This window comes from Sturnus vulgaris, chromosome 6, assembly GCF_052056855.1.
Source record: "Sturnus vulgaris isolate bStuVul1 chromosome 6, bStuVul1.hap1, whole genome shotgun sequence".
Classification (NCBI taxonomy): domain Eukaryota; kingdom Metazoa; phylum Chordata; class Aves; order Passeriformes; family Sturnidae; genus Sturnus; species Sturnus vulgaris.
In genome coordinates this window covers 16451515-16470341 of record NC_142248.1, presented here as the reverse complement: position 1 = coordinate 16470341, position 18827 = coordinate 16451515, and positions in this window count along the sequence as shown.

Here is an 18827-nt window from a genome sequence, read left to right as displayed (position 1 = left end):
GCTGGTGCAACTTATATTAGTAGGTCTATGGTAAGGTTGACCCGCTGCTGACTCTTTGATTGTGATTTTGTCTTGTGAGCCATAGATGTTTTGCAGCAACAGATAAAAGTCACAGAATTTTTTTGCTGTTTGGTGACAAGAGTAATCAAGGATTTGTGGGTTCTGTGCCACAGTAATACAGCTAGGTTGCTTTGGGAATCTTCACATTGTGAGGATCTATCAGTACTGGTCCAGGATATAGATTCTGGCCAGTTCTTTGCATATATAGCACAGGTGCAAGACTCCCACCTTGATTCTAATTTCTGAGCAACTTTCCATCACTTCAAAATATAATGAGATATTTACTGTATAGGTATAAATATGCATGTAATGCCCTTGCCACTCCCTAGGAAGACAACATGACTCCAGTTTATGTGTGAGCAAACTTAAAACAGTTTGGGAAACGTTGAATATTTGGGTTTGATTTTAAAAAAATATTTTGACATTTCTGAACTGATTTTTTTCCTAAACATATTGGTCTCTGAAAATGCCAATTTGGGATGAAAATAGTTTGGAAAATATCAGCCTTTTTCCCTAGGAAGGAAATTTCATCTGTCAACTCACTGTATCATCCAAAACAAGTCAAGGGCAGAAATAAGCAGAAAACACATGTCCTAAATAGGTACCTTTCTGTCTGTTGCTGAGCCCAAGGAGTTTAGCTCAAATGGGAACCATTTGGCATGGGCTGCTTGCCTTTTTTTTAATGGCCTAATTTTTCAGCAGTAGCCATGACTATCATAACAATGAAAACAAAGAAAAACATGGATTTGGACTGAGACTTAGCACATTCTGTCTGCCCGTTAGGGGAAAGTCCAACCAAAACCTTCACTCCCAAACACACGCTAAATTTTCAGGAGGTTTGCCTAGGGATTCATAGCTTCTACCTCAATTTCATCTCTGCTACCAGTAATTGTATCAGATCTGTTTATGAAAAACAAACTGCAGGCTACCATATTTTTCTAGCAGATTTATGTTCTACATCACATTGGAGTTATTCAGTTACAAAGGAAGAAAAAGAAAGTGTCTTTAAGCCAAATTCTTTGTCCTCATAATTTTGGCAGCAGCAGGGGCTTCTAAATTAGCTTTTGTAGTTAATCCCAACAGGTCATGCTGCTCTGGTTTCTGACTTCCTTTCACTTTGTGTGATCACTGACAGTTGTTCAGTCAGGAGGAAACCTGTTTTATCCTTTCAACCTACCAGAAGCAGGCTCTGCCCAGTGCTTCCCTCCTATTCCTAATGCCAGGGCCTGCACAGTGCCCTGCATCAGTTTCACTGTCAGCAGGTCTTGTCAGTAGTTGCAGCAGAGGACTTCTTCCTCGGACGTGTATAGATACTCACAGTTCTTGTTTATTAATGCACTAAATAGCAGTCAGAGGAATAAAAATGTATGACCCACCATCCTGCCTGATTTTTCCTTAAGGAAACACTTTTTCTGCTTATCAATTAAAAAGAAAGACTATGAAAGAATGCACAAAATAGGGTAGGCATGATTCAACCATTTATGGGTCTCTGAGAGTAAGTATGTTAAAATTAGATTGCCTGCTTAATGAAGGCTCAGGCTTTGATCTTGGACACACGTCTTAGTAATTTCCCATTATTGCAGCTGATGATGAAAGGCAACAGACCCTTTCCTTGGAAAGGTGTCTGAGCTCTCTCCTTCCTTCCTTCTGCTTCTCCAAGGTCTTTTGCAAGATAGTTTTGTAGTTACCTCTACAGCTGTTGGATGAATTTTTTTCTATTCCACATATTGGGCCTATTTGCCTTCTTCTCCCACTTGAAATAGTAAGGATTTTTGAATAAGTCTTTCTTGTTTTACAGTAGGGTTAGCATTTGAATGGAGAAATACTTTAGGCAGAAAATTATTGCTAACAATCCTTATTTTCTTAAAAAAAAAGAAAAAAAAAGAAAAAAAAAAGAGGTTCTTTCTTGGCAGTAACATCTGTGAGAAATGGGATCCTCGCAAACATTTGGGAAAAATCTCTACTTCCAGCTCCACACATCACTTTATTTTTCTCTCTGTAATGTGTTGCCTTTAAAACTAATAACTAAATATGAAGATGTAGAAACCAAAAGATTGAACCGCAAACTTTACTCGTACTCACCATGCTGGAAGTGAGTGCCACAGCCCTGCCAAGGTAGAGGAAAGCTGGAGGCACGTGTGCTTTACTGAGGTCCCCAGCACAGCAGCCCATTGCTGGCTGGGTAGCATGGATGTAGCTATGTTAGCTGTGTATTACATACCTGGGATGTATGGAATGGCCTGGCACTGCTAGGCTATTCCTGTGTGCAGAAAGCTGGAGGAAGAGGGTTCCCATGGGAAGAGTGATGCTATAGATGATGCATCTCAGTCAGATGTGAGACTGTTCATAATTCAGAGTAAAATGAAGGCTAATATGCTACATAGAGCTAAATATACTGAGTTCGTTAAAGACCGTTTCTGGACACAGTGCTTGATATTAGTTTCTTGCACTCTGTGAATGAAGTATTTATTTTTTGAAGCTTGAAACTAGTGCACTGTGCATGAGGGAGAGAGATGATGGACACAACCACAACATACCCTTTTCCCTCTCAGCTGTCTTCCTTCCAGTAAAAAAAGTATACAAGAAAACCTAAAAGGAGCTGCAAGTGCTTGCGGTGCCAGGAATTAAAAGACTTTTCTTTTAGTTAATTTTCTATGCAGAATTTGAAGAAGAAAATGGAAATAATTTTTCTGGAGAAAGGCCGGCTCTTTTCATCTCCTCTGAGAACTAAAGAAAAATTGAGCTTTAACTTCTAGCTTGGAAGTATCTCATCTGTGAGTGATCTGATAAAATTTTAAGGGACAAATTTGAGCTGTGATGGATGACTTGTGGTTGTGCCTTTTCAGCAGAGAGGAGGAAAGGACATTTATCATTTCAGACTCATGGAAAAACCTCATAAAATAAGGACTAGAGTGGTAAACACGAATGTGAAATGACTCAGGTTATTTAAAATGCAATGCAACGCCTAAAAATGTGACCAGTGACAACCAGGGAGAAAAACTATAAATATAAGTAGTCATGAGAAGCTGGCCTGTTATAAATGGCTTTAGGAATCCGTGGGGGAAAAGTACATTAGAATTTTGAACCCAAGTCCTAAATAAATGCTTGATACACTCACTGGGTTACATATTTCTATTTTTATAAATTTCCTTCTCAGAAGAGTCTGTTCTGGACAGGATGTCTGACCTCCTGCATAACTCAGGCCACACAATTCCACCCAGCCATTTCTGCATTAAGCCCCAAAACCTGCAGTTGAATCAGAACCTGTCTTTCGCAAGGGCAGGACTTCTTACACAGAAGACTCCACCTGATGGTGAGAACTGTGGCCAGTTGTGCTTGCTGTTGAGAACTTCTGTCCTGTTTCCAAGTTGAACCTTACTTCAGCTGGCCTTTATATTCCTTGAAATACTAAATTTAAAAGCTCTTAAGTCTCAATTAGTTATTAGGGGTGACTGGTACTCCACATTCTATTAACTGAATGTAAATGCCAGTGAGGATAGATTACAGCATGAGAAACATCCCCTCTTCACAGACTTGTCCATTGTTTGGGATTCTGCAATATCTGGTTCAACAGACAAAGTAATCTGTAGAGGATGAAGATTTGAGGAATGGAACTGTGGTGTATAGAAATATTTTCTCTACTTTTATGTGACCCTTATGACAATCAGAGGTGTTTCTGGAACAAAAAAGTAGTTTCTATAGTATGACACATACGTTATCATGTTTATTTAGAATCAATAATTGTAATTATTTAGAATCATTAAGGGGATTTTCTTTTTTCCACAAACTTCACTATGCACCTATCTACATACTAGTAATTAAAAACATCTTTTAAGGATCAGTGAAAGAAAGAAAGATATGTCAAGGTCTAAACATCTTGTGTTCAGACTTGTTTAAAAAATTAGTGGCTACCCTGCATTTTGCATGGATTTAGAGTCAAACTAATTTGACACAACTCCTGAGTTACCCTGTGATCTGCCAAACTGAGGCACACTGATCCATTTTAGTTTTTCTCTTTTTTTGCACAAACTTCCTTTTTTTACCTTTCCAAAGATGAAAATAAATAATTTCATATGATCTAAGATATTTTTTTTAAATGAAATTCACATCAATCTTGGGGATAAATCTACTTAAAAAATACAGTTGTAGTTTTGGCTATATGTGTAAAGGTTTTGCTACTACATATTTTTCCCTCTAAGAAGCACTCTAGTTCTCCTGTCTGTATTGCAACTCTTGCAAAAGAAATGTGCCTATTTATTTTCTCCTAAATCCTAGAAAGACAGCTCACATCTAACAGGAGGATTTTTCATCTTGCTCCGTAAAAATGTACAGTATTAGTATGAAATAATGTATCATGAGCTTATTAGTGTGCCTGCCTCAGACACTGCAGACACTGCAGCCTGGGAAGATGCCTAATGGCATGCAGACAAGTTTCCTGACAAATTTGTACACAGCCACAGAAGAATCCAAAAGAAAAGTATAGGAATAAATTCCTGCAGATGGATAGACGTAAAAATTCAAAACAGTATCTTAAGAAGAACAGGCATTCTGAGTGTGTATGGGGTTTTTTTGGTCATTGATAGCAAGCCTTATGTGGATCCATGAATCGGATTCTGTGGAACCATTCCCACTGTTTTAAAAACTTTGAAGTTTCTTCTCATCATGCAAGAGGATTTCCGCTCTATGGATTTCATTATTGAAGGGTACCTGCTGCAGGAACTTTTCATTGTTCACCCCTCAGTACCCCTGCAAGAGCTTCCCATCAGCTTGTTACCTATTGTCAGCTTTCCCATAGAATGCAATGGGGGATGGGGACAAAGCCTTTACTACTAAAGATAATCTGCCCTAGTTTTGCACCAGTAATACCCTACTGAACTGCGGGCAACTGTGCTTATATGGAGGATATAGAGTAACAATTAAATCAGATTGATATGGTGGTAAAACATTTTCATCAGGTTTTGTGTTGTTTAAAGTCTCATCTTCCTGTTTTACTGTAATAAAAACTGGTTTAAGTTTTCAGATGGCTGGAGACCGTGGACCTGTAAGACCATGGATTTTTCTTCCTTAATGTTTTGGTAGACTTGCTACAGAAAAAAAAAACAGGAAAAGCATATTAACCACTTTTGCATGCCAAGTTTACTGATCCTCTATTGATTATGCTCACAAAGAGAGATGAAGTACCACCATGTTTGTTTATTGTGTTAACTCTGCTTGCCTGAGAGTCACTGATTCTCTCTGCTGCCTATATCATCTATCTGACACTGTGAAATTCTCTGCAGCATTCTGTGGAATATTCACAGGAATGCCCATCAAGCAAACATGTCAGGAGAGTATAGAAAATCAAAATGTGTTAAAGATTCAAAGAAACTCCTCTGGCTGAACCAAAAAATATACACAGGAAATGTATGTGTTAACTAAACAGCAATTTAAAAGCATCCATGATATAGTAACAGATTACAAACAGCAGAACAGGTATACTGGGTAATGGAATGAGGGACAGTACTGGTGACATTTTTCCTCAGACCAAAGTTGTCACAAAAAATGATTGATGTTGAAAGTTGGATCTGATCAAATAGGACATTCTGATGAAATTTTATTTAAATAAACAGCAAGTTATAGTTTTTCGCTTCAGAGAGCATTTTTAGTTTTAATGTAACCTGAGGTATAATAATGAAAAATTCAATTACCAGGACATTAGCTTGTTTGGAATAATTCCTAGCATTTTCCAATAAGGAAGCTTCAAGTTTCTAGAGCAGTATGTAGTTCAAAAGCAGTTGTTGGATGTTCTGCTGGGTTTCACTTAATCCCCGGTTGGACTTGTTCATCTCCATTTAGTAGAAATAGAGACCAAAAAAAAGCAAGGGATGTCCTATAATTACTATGTTAATCCAAGGGGTTTAGTTTAATCCTGTTTTCACTCTCTTTCTTAGATACTCACATTATCCTACCTTACACAAGTGAGCACTTCCATGAAAAGGCTTTCTCTTTTCAGTAGCTTGGTATATGTTTTGTTATATACACTTGTGCTGGACATTATAGAGATTCATGCATAGGTATACCTAGATAAAAGAAAATAAAATATAACAAAAGAAAACATTATTTCATTTGCCTCTCTGTATTTAAAATACTGCTAGTCTTCCTAGGGGCTCCTGATCTTAGCCATTGGCCCACTATACTAAGTACTAAAAATATATAGCGAGAAGAAAATCTCTGCCTCAGAATTTAGAGCTGCTGGAGGAAGTTCAGAAAAAGACCAAAGAATTGGGATTTATTGCATAATAATAAATAGACAAATTAATCAATTGTTTCACCCTTGTGTGTGTAGATTTTTCAGATTTTTAATTTAAATTACTGTTCTTAAATACTTTGTAATGGAACAAAAAGCTCAGTATTGTAAAGCCATATTTTATAAAAGATATTTGGATTGTTTCTGGGTGTTTTAACTGTGAAACTTGTAGTTTTCTCATAACATCTTTTATATATACTTTATCGCTATGTTTCTGTTTTACTTCTCATCAAAACTAATAGACTCTCTTTATGACCCATTCAGAAGGAACACAGGGAAAGAAACAGGTCATGCTAATGATATACTTTCATGGGTAATTTACAAATTTTTGTGTGCTATGTAAACCCCTTGATTCTCCTTTAGCTAACATATAAATGCAGCTGGATGCTTCTGCATATAAACAATGGCTTGAGGCAAATAGTGTCAGGATATGCATTTGAGAAAAATCAGTATTTGTAGCATATCTCCAGTTTGACAAGGCTTGGTCCATGCTGGGATACTTTATTTTCTTTACTTGACATTTTGACCAGAGTCACCTACAGCAGCAGACCATTCAAGTAACATTCAGTATTATTCCATAGAGTCCACACTATTGGTCCTGCCTATTCCACATATGCAACATTATACAAGAGTTCATGGAAATCATGACAATGTAAAAGAGGAGTGGCAATTTATATATATACTCTAGCTTGAACGCAAATACTAGTTGCTGTTGGAAAAAAAATAAGAAACAATTAAATCCCTGGAAGAAGACCAAGAAAGTGGTAGTGACCTTCAGCACAAATACTGTCAGTGCAATGTAGGGAAAGAGCATAAATAACAAGGTAAGCCTTATACACAAACAAAACATGGAAACAACACTGGGTCTGAGACAGCAAAAGAGGAGAGAGGGGCAGGAAGGACGAATTTTATTATTTGAGTCCTTCCTTACTCAAAGTAACATGAATGCACTTTCAGAGTAGGCAGGACTTTTGGGAAGGAATGAAAGAAATGGGTAGTCAGTACTTGTTGAAGAAAAGGGTGTCAACACATTTATAACTGGCTGCCAAAAATGCTCTGTTGATAAAGAGCTTTTCATGCACATTTGATACTTCTGCCCTCCAAAGAAAATTTACCAGTGACTCTGAATGGGAATGTTCACTTTTCTAAGCCAAAAGAGGTCATAAATATACCTTTATGACTATTCAGGAATTTTGTGAAAACTGTAGAATTCCACAGACATGTGAGATGAAGGTGTAAAATCAATGCTTATTTTATTTTTCTGATTCCATTTAAATCAGACTTGCAAAGGTAAAGCATTTTGAAGAAAGTAAAAGTTGTTAAATAACACAAGTAATAATTTTAGACAGTTTTCTGAGAAAAAAATACCACTTTATTGGAGATCCAGACTATTTCTGTCAAAAGCTTAGAAAAAATAATAAAATTATCAAAATTTTTGAGTAAGTTCCACCTTATTAAAAAAAATTCCACTATCTTAAAATAAACAAACAAACAAACAAACAAACAAACAAAACCCAACAAAACTAAACAAAACAAACATAAAAACAGACGAAGAAAAAGGGCATCTACCCTGCCTTGGTGATGTAGATATGAAATTAAAGCACTGGATTCGTGTGATTGACTCATTGGGAATCTATGACGTGAGACCTCAGCACGTTCCAGTCCCGGTTTGTGTGGGGGGGTGAGGAACACCCTGTTCACATATGAGTCTTATCCATATATGTCTGGAAATTCCGGCGTGTGCTGACACGAGCTGGCTGAGCATGGGTGCAGCTCAGCACTCAGTTCAGAACTGGGATGGACACAGCTGCCAATGCTTGGCCAGGAACCTCCCTCGAGGAATGTCAGGAATGCCCTCAGCATTTATTCAGCAGGAAGCTATTGGCTAAAGTCACACGTCAGCAATTGCATAAGTTTCTTTAACAAAGCAATCTGGGTCTCTTCTGAATAGAGATGGGCTTCTTAGTTAATGGGTAGCAGATTATTTGTTTCAGTTATATTAAATGCTCTAAATAAGAGATCAGCTTTTGCATGCCTATTTCTGTTTGCTTTTTGCATATAAACTGGTGTTGACTTTTGGCCCCACTGTAGGTGATATGTATTGCTGAAATGATTTTGGTATATTTGAATCTAGCAATAGTCACAATTTCTTCTTAGAGTTACCTAGGTGGAATGCCAGATAAGAATGATAAGCAGTGATAGGTTTAAAGAGCAAAATTTTACTGGCTTGCTGTTAAAAAAAGTTAAGGTAATAAATGATGCATGTAAATGCTCAGTGACAGACAGTACTGAAGAAGGATTACAAATTTGCTTCTGAGATCCTGTTACAATCCTTTCAGAATGTGCATATGTTTTGACAGTGAGAAAAGAAACATAAACCTTTAACTTTGGAGTTTGTTTGGTTTCTTTTTTTAATAAATATCTGTATCAGTAAATGGGTAAAGTAAGTTAACAAGAGATGTAAAATTTTGAGGCTGCCATTAAGCAGCTACATTAGGGAAGTGGTCAAAGAAATACAAATAAATTTTCGGTGTCTTACAAAACTGCCTTCCTCCAGCTTGCTCAGGGCTTGTTACTATAAATGCTGTGCACTTGAGCCTAAAGGCACTAGTGTATTTACTTCAATGTGTTAATTGTGTGCAAATCTAAATAATCTACATAATTCTTCGAAGATTTCACACCTTGCAAGTTCAAGCATTTGCAGCAGCTGGTATACAGCCTGGGACACAGAGAGAACTATTGACAAAACCAAGTTTTTCTGTCCTTTACAGTGATGATATGATCCACAGCGACATTTTATGAATTAAGATCATACTCAAAGGCAGTGGTTAGTGAGGCACACACACATTGCTCTTTTCTCATCTCATAGGACATGGACTTATAGCATATTGTTCCTTACCATGACAAGAGGTTTGTTTTCAGTGTTCGTGGTTTTGTTGTCTAGAAAGTAGAATCCTATGTCTGAAAGGACAAGATTCTCCATAACAAAACATAGTACTCCGTCATCATCTCTGCTTGAATGCATCTTTAATTATGAATTTGACAACTGGCATATATGCATAGAATAGCAGAGCAGAGCCATATTCACTGAAGTGGGTTCCCACCACAGCTGCCTGTTGAAAAGTAGGATGATTTTCTCTCTTTATTCGGCAGCTTCTAAATTTGTGTCAAGTTCAGGTATTTCCTCCATTGCTTTTGAATCACACACACATGCACACACACATTGAAAAAAAAACAACAAAAAAACCAACAAAAAAAGCAAAACACTCCCCCCCACAAAACAGAAATAAAACCAAACAAAATCAACAACAACAACAAAAAAAACCCAAGCCCAAACAAACACACACACAAAGAAAAGCAAAAAACAAAACAAACACAAAAGAGAGCCCACATTTGTCTAGTGAAGGTTCAAACATAGAAAATCTTGTTATGGTTGAGCAGTAATGTTTTAATTGGGATAGCAGTTTTCTTCAAATCCTAAAAAAAGGTATTACCTGGGGAAGAAATTGGCAGCACAGATGTACTCATGGTAATCCACACCTTTACATACATTTATTTCCTATATTTATACATAGATGTGTGTTTGTGGCTGTATACGTGTGGGTTTTCCTTTTCTGTGTATAGAGTACAGCTGAAAAGAGATAGATGACATTTTACCTTGCCACAGAAACAGTACACTGTATTCTCTGCTTATACAAACTATGACCCAATACCTGACCTAGAGTTAAAACTTCAATGAATGTTCAGATACACAGATAGTAGCTTTATTTTACCTATTTTACTTAGGCTGTCAGTTCCTCATAATTTGACTGGAAGCCAGACATTTTCCACATTAGACAAAAGGTGCCTAAATGTCCAAACACAAATGAAACAAATCCATTTGGCTTTTGATCAGCAGCATTGCATTAAAATACAATATACATAAACATATGCATGTGGATGTTTTTGACTATAGCAATTATAGGTCCAATTTTTGCTTGGTCTATACTTTGAGGAAAATGATTCTTACTCCTGGGATGAAAGTATGTATTTCACACTCATCTTCACCTGGCTGGATTTTTATACACCGTTTCTTCTAATTACACTGGGTTTCCTCTAAAAAAGTAGGACAGTAGGTCATGAACGGCCTAAGTTTCACTAACCAAACAACTGAAATAATCAAATATTCCTTTATTGTTAAATTCTGTTTAGATTGACAGACCAAAAAGAGGCATTAGGGAGATGATATTTTTTTATTTATTTCATTATGAGACTAGAAACCAGGTTAGATCATCTTTGCTGTGTCTCTTTTCATTGGTAGAAATTAATGTAGTTTACAATTTCGTAATAGAATGGTGAAGGGTCAACATACACTCCTTTACAGTAGAATGGTCTCACATGTTTTTAATCTTCTGGTTTAGAAACTCACAGAAATGCTACCACTAGCGTATAAGTAAAAAGACTGATATATCTTTGGAAGCAGCCTCTGCCATCATCTTTTACCAAATAACAGTACAAATCCCGATTAAACACTTTTCATTAATTTTCTTTTCATAGTCTCCACTTTTAGAGTAGGAGAAAAGAATGCAAGATAATTATTTGAAAAGATAAAATACCACGTGCTGTTTTGCATGGTAGCTCTAATGGAACATCTTAACTGCAGGAAACCAAAGTAACTGAGTAATAAATTGTGTCATCACTATCTCTCTTATGCCTTGATAAATTTCAAAGATCTCACCAGACATTATTTTTTTTAACAAGGTGAAATTAGCAAGAAAAATGCTGCTTCATTTTGCATTTTCTTGGGAGAGCAACATTGTTTCATATTCTTGGTGTAATTGAGACAGCAAACAAGTGGTATTACAGGAACACTGGAAATCGCTCTAGGTTTAAAAATAGTTGCAGAGTTTCTTAAAGGTAGGACTGCACACACCATAAGTACTCATGCATGTAACTGTAAGATGAACACAGAGATACAGAACTATGCACTCTGGAAAGGATGTCTGGAATTCACCTAGCCCATTGTAGTCAGAGCAGGCCCATTGCACAGTAGCTTTTGGCAGCATCAGCAAGGCATCTTTAAATCTAAAGAGCACTTAAAAGTCAGACCCAGTTCTGTTGAGAGTATTAAAGGGTAAATTATTTTCCCATAGTCAGCCCATCCAGAGAACACAAGAACATTACTCAAGTGTTAGAATATTAATGAGGAGTAAAACAACTGAGAAATTGTTAGGGCTGTCGTGTTGCTTCTGAGCTAGTGTAGTAAATAGGTAAAAAAACCCCAAAAATTTAGCTTGTGCAGAGGACTAGTATCAAAGCCAACGGTAAAAAACATGGAAGCTCTTACTGTTTGTTAGAAAACAAAACATCAGGCAAACCAAGTAATATCAGCATCCCCATGTACCACATGAATTATGTTTTGACATGTTCAAGAGAACATACATTAAAATATCTATCCATTCCACAATATAGAAGCTGAGAGCTTCTGAGATACCTTAATCCGTTCTCTAGCTGAGAGAACTAAAATAATCTATTCTGATTTGAGGTAGAATAATAACGTTTTTCATTGTTTTGGAATGTTTGAGATACACTATTAATGGGAGAAATCCAGATGATCTTAGAAAATGGCATGGAATAGTAGTTTGTTATAGGCCTTTTATAGATTTGGCTGCTGCTCTTCACGTCGTAAAAGACAAAAACAAAAATGTCTGGAACACAGATCAGTAAAATGGCTATTGCTTTTAACTCGTCATTGGGTACAAGACTACAAGAAGATAATAAAAAACTATAAAACATCTGCTCTTATATGAGATTGTACTCCAGAAATTGCCAGAGCTGACCAGAGTTGAAGGTTAGTCAAACTTTTTCTTCTACTTGCTCAAACGCTAAAATGAATAGAATTGCAAGGATAAAGATAACCCAAGAAAATTTTGTCTTAAATTTTCCATATATTTGTCCCTTATTTCTCGGAAATGTAAGTGGTCTTGCTATAAATATACAGTAGTCAGCATCTAATTAAAAAAAATATATACATCTGGTTTCAATATTAAAGTGACATTTATATAACCTCCAGCGTATTATGTAATGGAGGATAACAATGATATGGAAATAAGGACTATCAAAATGGTGGTTTTGAGATATAAGAAACAAATACATCTCTTTTAAAATTTTACTCCACTATTCTGTGTAGATTTCTAATAACTGCTTGTTCCATTCATTTGCTCCATACTGAAATACATATACTCATAGAAATATTTGGGTTAGAAGGGACCTTAAAGATCATCTAGTTCCCAGCCCCGTTCCACTAGACCAGGCTGCTCAAAGCCCTGTCCAACGTGGCCTTGAACACCTCCAGGGATGGGACATCCTCAGTGTCTCTGGGTAACCTGTGCCTGTGTCTCACCATCCTTACAGTAAGGAATTTTTGTCTAGTATCCAATCTAAACCCACCCTTCTTCAGTTTAAAAGCAATCCCCCTTTTTCTATGCATGCAGGGATTTTATTATGTACTGTTTTAATGCTGCTTATCTGACTTATTTTTGCAGTACCTTTGTCCTACTGGAAGTTGAAGATGGAAATACTTGTTCCCAAGAAGCAGAAACTGAGCTCTTCCAAATGTTTGTAATGTAAGATATAATTATCTCTCTTTTACTGTGGTTTATTGAATTTTGTTTTCTTTCACATTTCATAATAAACTGTGGCATTTAACAATGTCTTCAAAAGCCTAACTAAAATTTTTCTTCTTTAGATGCCAATTATTAATATTTTTTTTGTGTATTCAAAGAATTTGTTTTTTCTACTACCATAACTACATCTTCACACACAAAAAAAATCCTAGTTAAACCCTCCTTTTACTCTTGCTTTTATTCAATGAACAGTTGTCTATTGTCCTGCAAGCAACAAAGTGAGTGTGTTCATCAATTAATGGATATATTTAGATATCTTTCTTTAAAACTTCACCCCCTTTGTTTGGTTATTAAGGAGAAAAAAAATCTTAAATACAAAAGAAGTTTCTTCAATGACGTGTTGCTTATTTTTTAAAATAGGTTGGCAAAATGAGACAGATGTGTAAGCATACTGCAGTTACACCAGTCAAGGCCATTCTATGTCCTTATTTTCCCTGTAGAGAGCAGTGTTCCTCTTAAGGCAGGAATAGCTCTTATAGACATTTCCAGGCCACATATATCAGATGTTTGTGCCTAAATGATCAAGCATTGCCACTTGCACATGTCTGATATTCAAGCTTGGTGTAATTTTTCATGTTAAGTAGGTGGTATGTTCTGGGAAAACAAAACATCGTGCTTCTTCAGTGCATCCTGACCTTTTCAGCCACCCTTTCTTTGGAGGGCCTGACACAGACTAACAGTGTCCACCCCATCTGACATGACAACATTAGTGCCTGTTTCAGAAAGAGTTTCTTCACAGTAAATGTGCTTCTGTGTGTTCCAGTAAATCTGGTAATGCCAGAAATGAATCTTTTCCAGTCTGGTTTCCTAGATGCATGACTGTGGAAGGAGGAATTTAAACAGAAACCAGAGCTGCTGACTATTCATCAAGGAAATATTTTATATACACAGTTAGGATTCCTTTACCAAGCTTGTACATTAGTATATTCAGTTTACTTTATGTAGAGCTTGCTTCCCAAATATTGTTCAGTCCAGCGTCTGGACAAAGACTTTCCTACCTTTGTTTTTCATCGAGCAATAGAGTAAAAACTTCTCATCTCTCATATTAACTAACTGCTTCCTATATGGTAGAGCTGCAAAACTTACATATTATCACCCTTTATTTCCTATGAGTTACAAGAAATTTTCTTTATATTAAAATTAGATGACTTGATGAAGTAAGAAAACATATAGCCTGCTAGCAGTGTTTGAAAGGTTTTTTCAGTCCTTAAAAAAGAATAGGGTCCTCATACACGCTCTGTGTCAACTCATAAAAAGAATGTGCAAATGCAATGAGAGCAAAGCCCGGATGAGGTCCTGACATGTTGGATACTATGTCCTTAGCCAGAGAAAACTTTCACTGGCTTTCATGCACTAGAGAGAACATGCATGGTGCCAGTTTATAATCTGCACCAGTTCAAGAGTCCTGAAATTACACTTCTTTCAGCTGCTATTAGAATTAGAACTGATTTCAAGTAACAAGGACACGTATTGCAGGCTTGTGATGCAAATTGTTTCAGTAACACCAATTTAAAGCAATGAGATTTTGATCCAAAAGGTGTAGAAAGCAAAAGAGTTAATATATTTTACACTTATTTTCCTCAAGTTCAGTGACAAGTAAAATCTGAGCTCAGCTGTCAAGCAGACAGCTCAGCTCTGTAATGATGGAAGATGGAACCCGTTCCTTGCATTTCTCGTTATGGCCAACAGTTCATTTTCTAAAAATATGACTGTGGAAAAAGTTAGAAATGTTTCAATTGATTCAGTTCTCATTTATAAGTCAGGAATTTACTCCACAGCTATAAACAAAGTCTCAGCATTATGCAATCACATAAATCAGACTATAACTAATACTCTACATTTATTTCGTCCTGAATAGTCTTACATTACTTTAAATGTATAAATTCATCAGTATTCAGATTTTGCATTGCTTTTCAGGACTTTGTATCTAAAAACTACAGCAAGGAATTTATCAAGGAAGCAGAAGTCAATATTGAAATTCAAATCATTAGAGCCGAAAGGATCCTCTGCAGCTTCATTTAGTTTCTCTGACTTATATCCTAAAAATAAAAAATAGTAGCTGCAAATAATAGGTTATAACAAAGCCTAATAACTTTGCCTCTCATATAATCTCAGTTTTGTTGTTTTGCTTGGAGTCTCAGTACATGAAATTTTATCTATAAATCAAACTCTTGGAAATAAACTTGCTGAAATCACTATCAGAGACAAATATTTATGTGATGATTTTTGTGAGAAGTTCAGTAAATATGTTGTCATCAGTTAGAGTCTCGAGAAAACATCTCAGTTTTTTTCTCTTCAACTTGGAAAAATATGATTCAGTCATGGACAGGAAAATTATGCTTGAAAAAACAGCTTACTAGCAGGTCTGCACAGGAGCACCTTGACTGTGCTGCCCAGTTTTTAAAAGTTTCATAGTGTGCTCATATTTCTTTGACACGTCCCACAATTGATACTTGGACAGTCTTTTAAAGACTCCCTCTGGCTTCCTTCCCCATACTGATCCCATTTGTTTCTTTTCACCACTCTCTCCTCCCTGTTTCCCTATATTTTTTGAAATTTAAGCTTGATCATGTTATGCTTTTTATCTTAATAATGTTGTCTTCTCCCAGCTGAAAACATCCAGATCCCATTTCCATACCCTTCTTTTATTACCTTCCTCTCACATTACTTGACTTCACACTTTTCCTTTCACATCCTGCCTTGTTCACCATTCCTGTGCTCATTTCCATACTGTCTTACCACCCTTCCTAATTTTCAGCTACCTTGTCTGGCCTAGGAGTGCTTCTGCACTCATGTCCTTTGCCATGGATCACATCTTGCTTGGTTAGATGCTGGAAGTGTGTACACAGCCAACAGCCATTGTCCTGATACTGGCAGATGGATCCCCTTCAGCTCTCCAGGAGTCTCTCTTCAACAGCCTCTCTTTTCCCACCCTTTGACTTCTGAGATATTTGGGTCCTTGTTTTCTAAATACGTACATACATTGGCTAGCAATTGACCAGTGTTCCCTGGGACTACTGCAGCACTGATAAACCCATGGCTAAATAAAGAAATAAAGAAATAAATAGCATATATCATATTCCATTGTGAGTCAAAAACAAGCTGCTATTTTTTAAACTTTTTCTTAAAAGCCTTACATGCCTATGAGTTAGATATAAATCAGAGTTTAGAACACACTTGAAATCTGAGAGATTAAGAAGTTTTTTATTGAGTGTTATAGATAGATAGGGAACCTTGGTCCATGCTAGAATCCCTCCTGTTTTTGTAGCTTAGCTGAATACGAAGACAAACGAGAATTGATTTTGTATCATTTACAAACAAGGAGTGAAAAGCAAAGGGAAAAAGTAACATTTCCATTAAAACCGAAAGTCTTCAAGTTTGTGCAACGTTCAAAGCTTTAACTGCATTGTCAGAGATAACCTCTGCTCATGTTCAGCTGCTGACAAAAATGGAAATAAGATGTTTATAAGAAATGAGTCAGGAATTAATGGGGGAAAATAGACAACTCTATGGTCTAAAGTAGTGGTACAACCTCATTTACATATTTTGATTAAATCTTCATATTCCATCTCAAAAAAAAAGGAGTTACAGGATTATAACAAGTCTAATAAAGAAGAGTATACAAACTGTTTCATAAAGTTTTTAGACTGCACACAGTCAGAGTGGTTTTTATCTTCATGGCTACAGAAACCAGGATCTTCATGAGAACCTTTTCTGAGTGTAGCTCAGTTTGGATAGTTAGGTTTTCACACAGGCTATTAGTTTGGTAAGGTCTAAAGAGATTTTAGAGATCTTTTGAAATAAAGGGTGCTGTGTAAATTTAGATTAATACATTTTTCCTGCAGGTAATATTTATGTTAATTTTGCCATTTTTCAGGTTTCCAGGGAAGGAACAGCTACTGGCTTAGTGTTTAACTCCGCATATTTACATAAAGCTTTTCCATGTAGCTCCTCATTCCGAAGAAATAAAGCATGCTTGTTTAAAAAAATTCTGAGGCACATTCCTGTAAATTTTCATTTTTAACCTTTTCTTTGCTTTCTATTTATATTACACAAATACAAAGTTAAAAGCTCAGCAAATGTATGTAACTGCAGTAAAAACAACTGCATCATATTTATTCTTCTTATGTTCTCATTGGTTGTTTCAGAAACTCACTTCTTTGAGAGTGAAAAACTTTTTAGATTCCAGTCTAAATTCATGCTTTATTCTTCATGTTGTATGTCTCTTTCCTTCTCACAGATGCTTATTCTGGCTATGTTTCAAGAAAAGAACTGTCCATCTTCTCTACTTCTGTTTATCTAGATTTGATAAACTGTGTAATTTTGTTACAGTTACCTAAGTTTCCACAAACACGAGAGAGCAGAATTGTACACATTTTTTCATTTTGGATATGCAATCCAGGCTGTGTGGAAAAATAAATTTATACATTCCCTTGAAAGTGCCTTTCCTAATACATCCTACATTTGCCTAGGTGTTTTATTTTTTTTCCTGGAGATTTAGCTGTTGTGTTTAACCAATCCGATTGACTCCTACAATGGGATAACTGGATAGAGGAGAGCAGTGGATGTTGTCTACCTCGACTTCAGCAAGCCTTTTAACACTCTCCCATGATATCCTCACAGGCAAGCTCAGGAGCTGTGGGCTAGATCAGTGGACAGTGATGTGCTTTGAGAACCGGGTGAACAACAGAGCTCAGAGGGTTGTAATCAGTGGCACAGGGTCTAGTTAGAGGCTTGCCATAGGTGGTGTCTCCCAAGGTTCAAACCTGGCCCCAGTATTGCTTAATTTATTCATTGATGACTTGGATGAAGGGCAGATGCCTCCTCAGCAAGTTCAGTGATGACACAAAGCTGGGAGCAGTGGCTGATAGCCCAGGGGCTGTGCAGCCCTGCAGAAGGACCTCGACAGGCTGGAGAGATGGGCAGAGAACTGTCTGAGATTCAGCAAAGGCAAGTGCAGGGTCCTGCACCTGGGCAGGAACAGCCCCATGGAGCAGCACAGCCTGGGGCTGACCTGCTGGGAAGCAGCTCTGTGGAGAAGGACCTGGGGGAGCTGGGGGACAACAAACTGTCCATGAGCCAGCAGTGTGTCCTGGTGGGCAAGAAGGACAATGGGATCCTGAGCTGCATTAGGAAGAGCACGGCCAGCAGGTCGAGGGAGGGGATCCTGCCCCTCTGCTTACATGTGGTGAGCCTCACCTGGAGTGCTGTGTCCATTTTTGGGCTCAATATAAGGAATACAAGGAATGACTGGGAACAGTCCAGTGGAGGGCTACAGAGAAGATCAGGGGACTGGAGCATCTCTGTCAGATGGAAAGCGTGAGTCCTCCTTGTTTGCCTTTCTTGAAAATGCGGACAACGATTAAAAATCATTGAGAGAGACTTTAAAGTGGCATCAAGCCAACCCCTCAAGGATTTACAGATCAGACTCCATAGATTTGTAGGGATCCAACTGTAGCAGCAGATCCCACACAAGTACTACTGGGTCAGCCTGTAAAATGCTCCTTAAAAAATTGTGAGAACTAACGTGTCAATAATGCCTGGAATTTTATGGATATTTAACACATAAAAGAGAGACCAACTTCACCTGTCTTAAAGCACAAAAAAATCACCTGAGATTTGGAATAGACAAGATAGCCTTACTCTGTGCTCTTTTCCATAAAGAATGAAAAGTAATTTGCAACATTTCAGATAATTCTCCAGTCTTCTGTGATTTAGAATGCCATTCCATTCAAAGTCTTCATATACATAATTTAAATAATAATAATAATAATAATAATAATAATAATAATAATAATAATAATAATAATAATAAT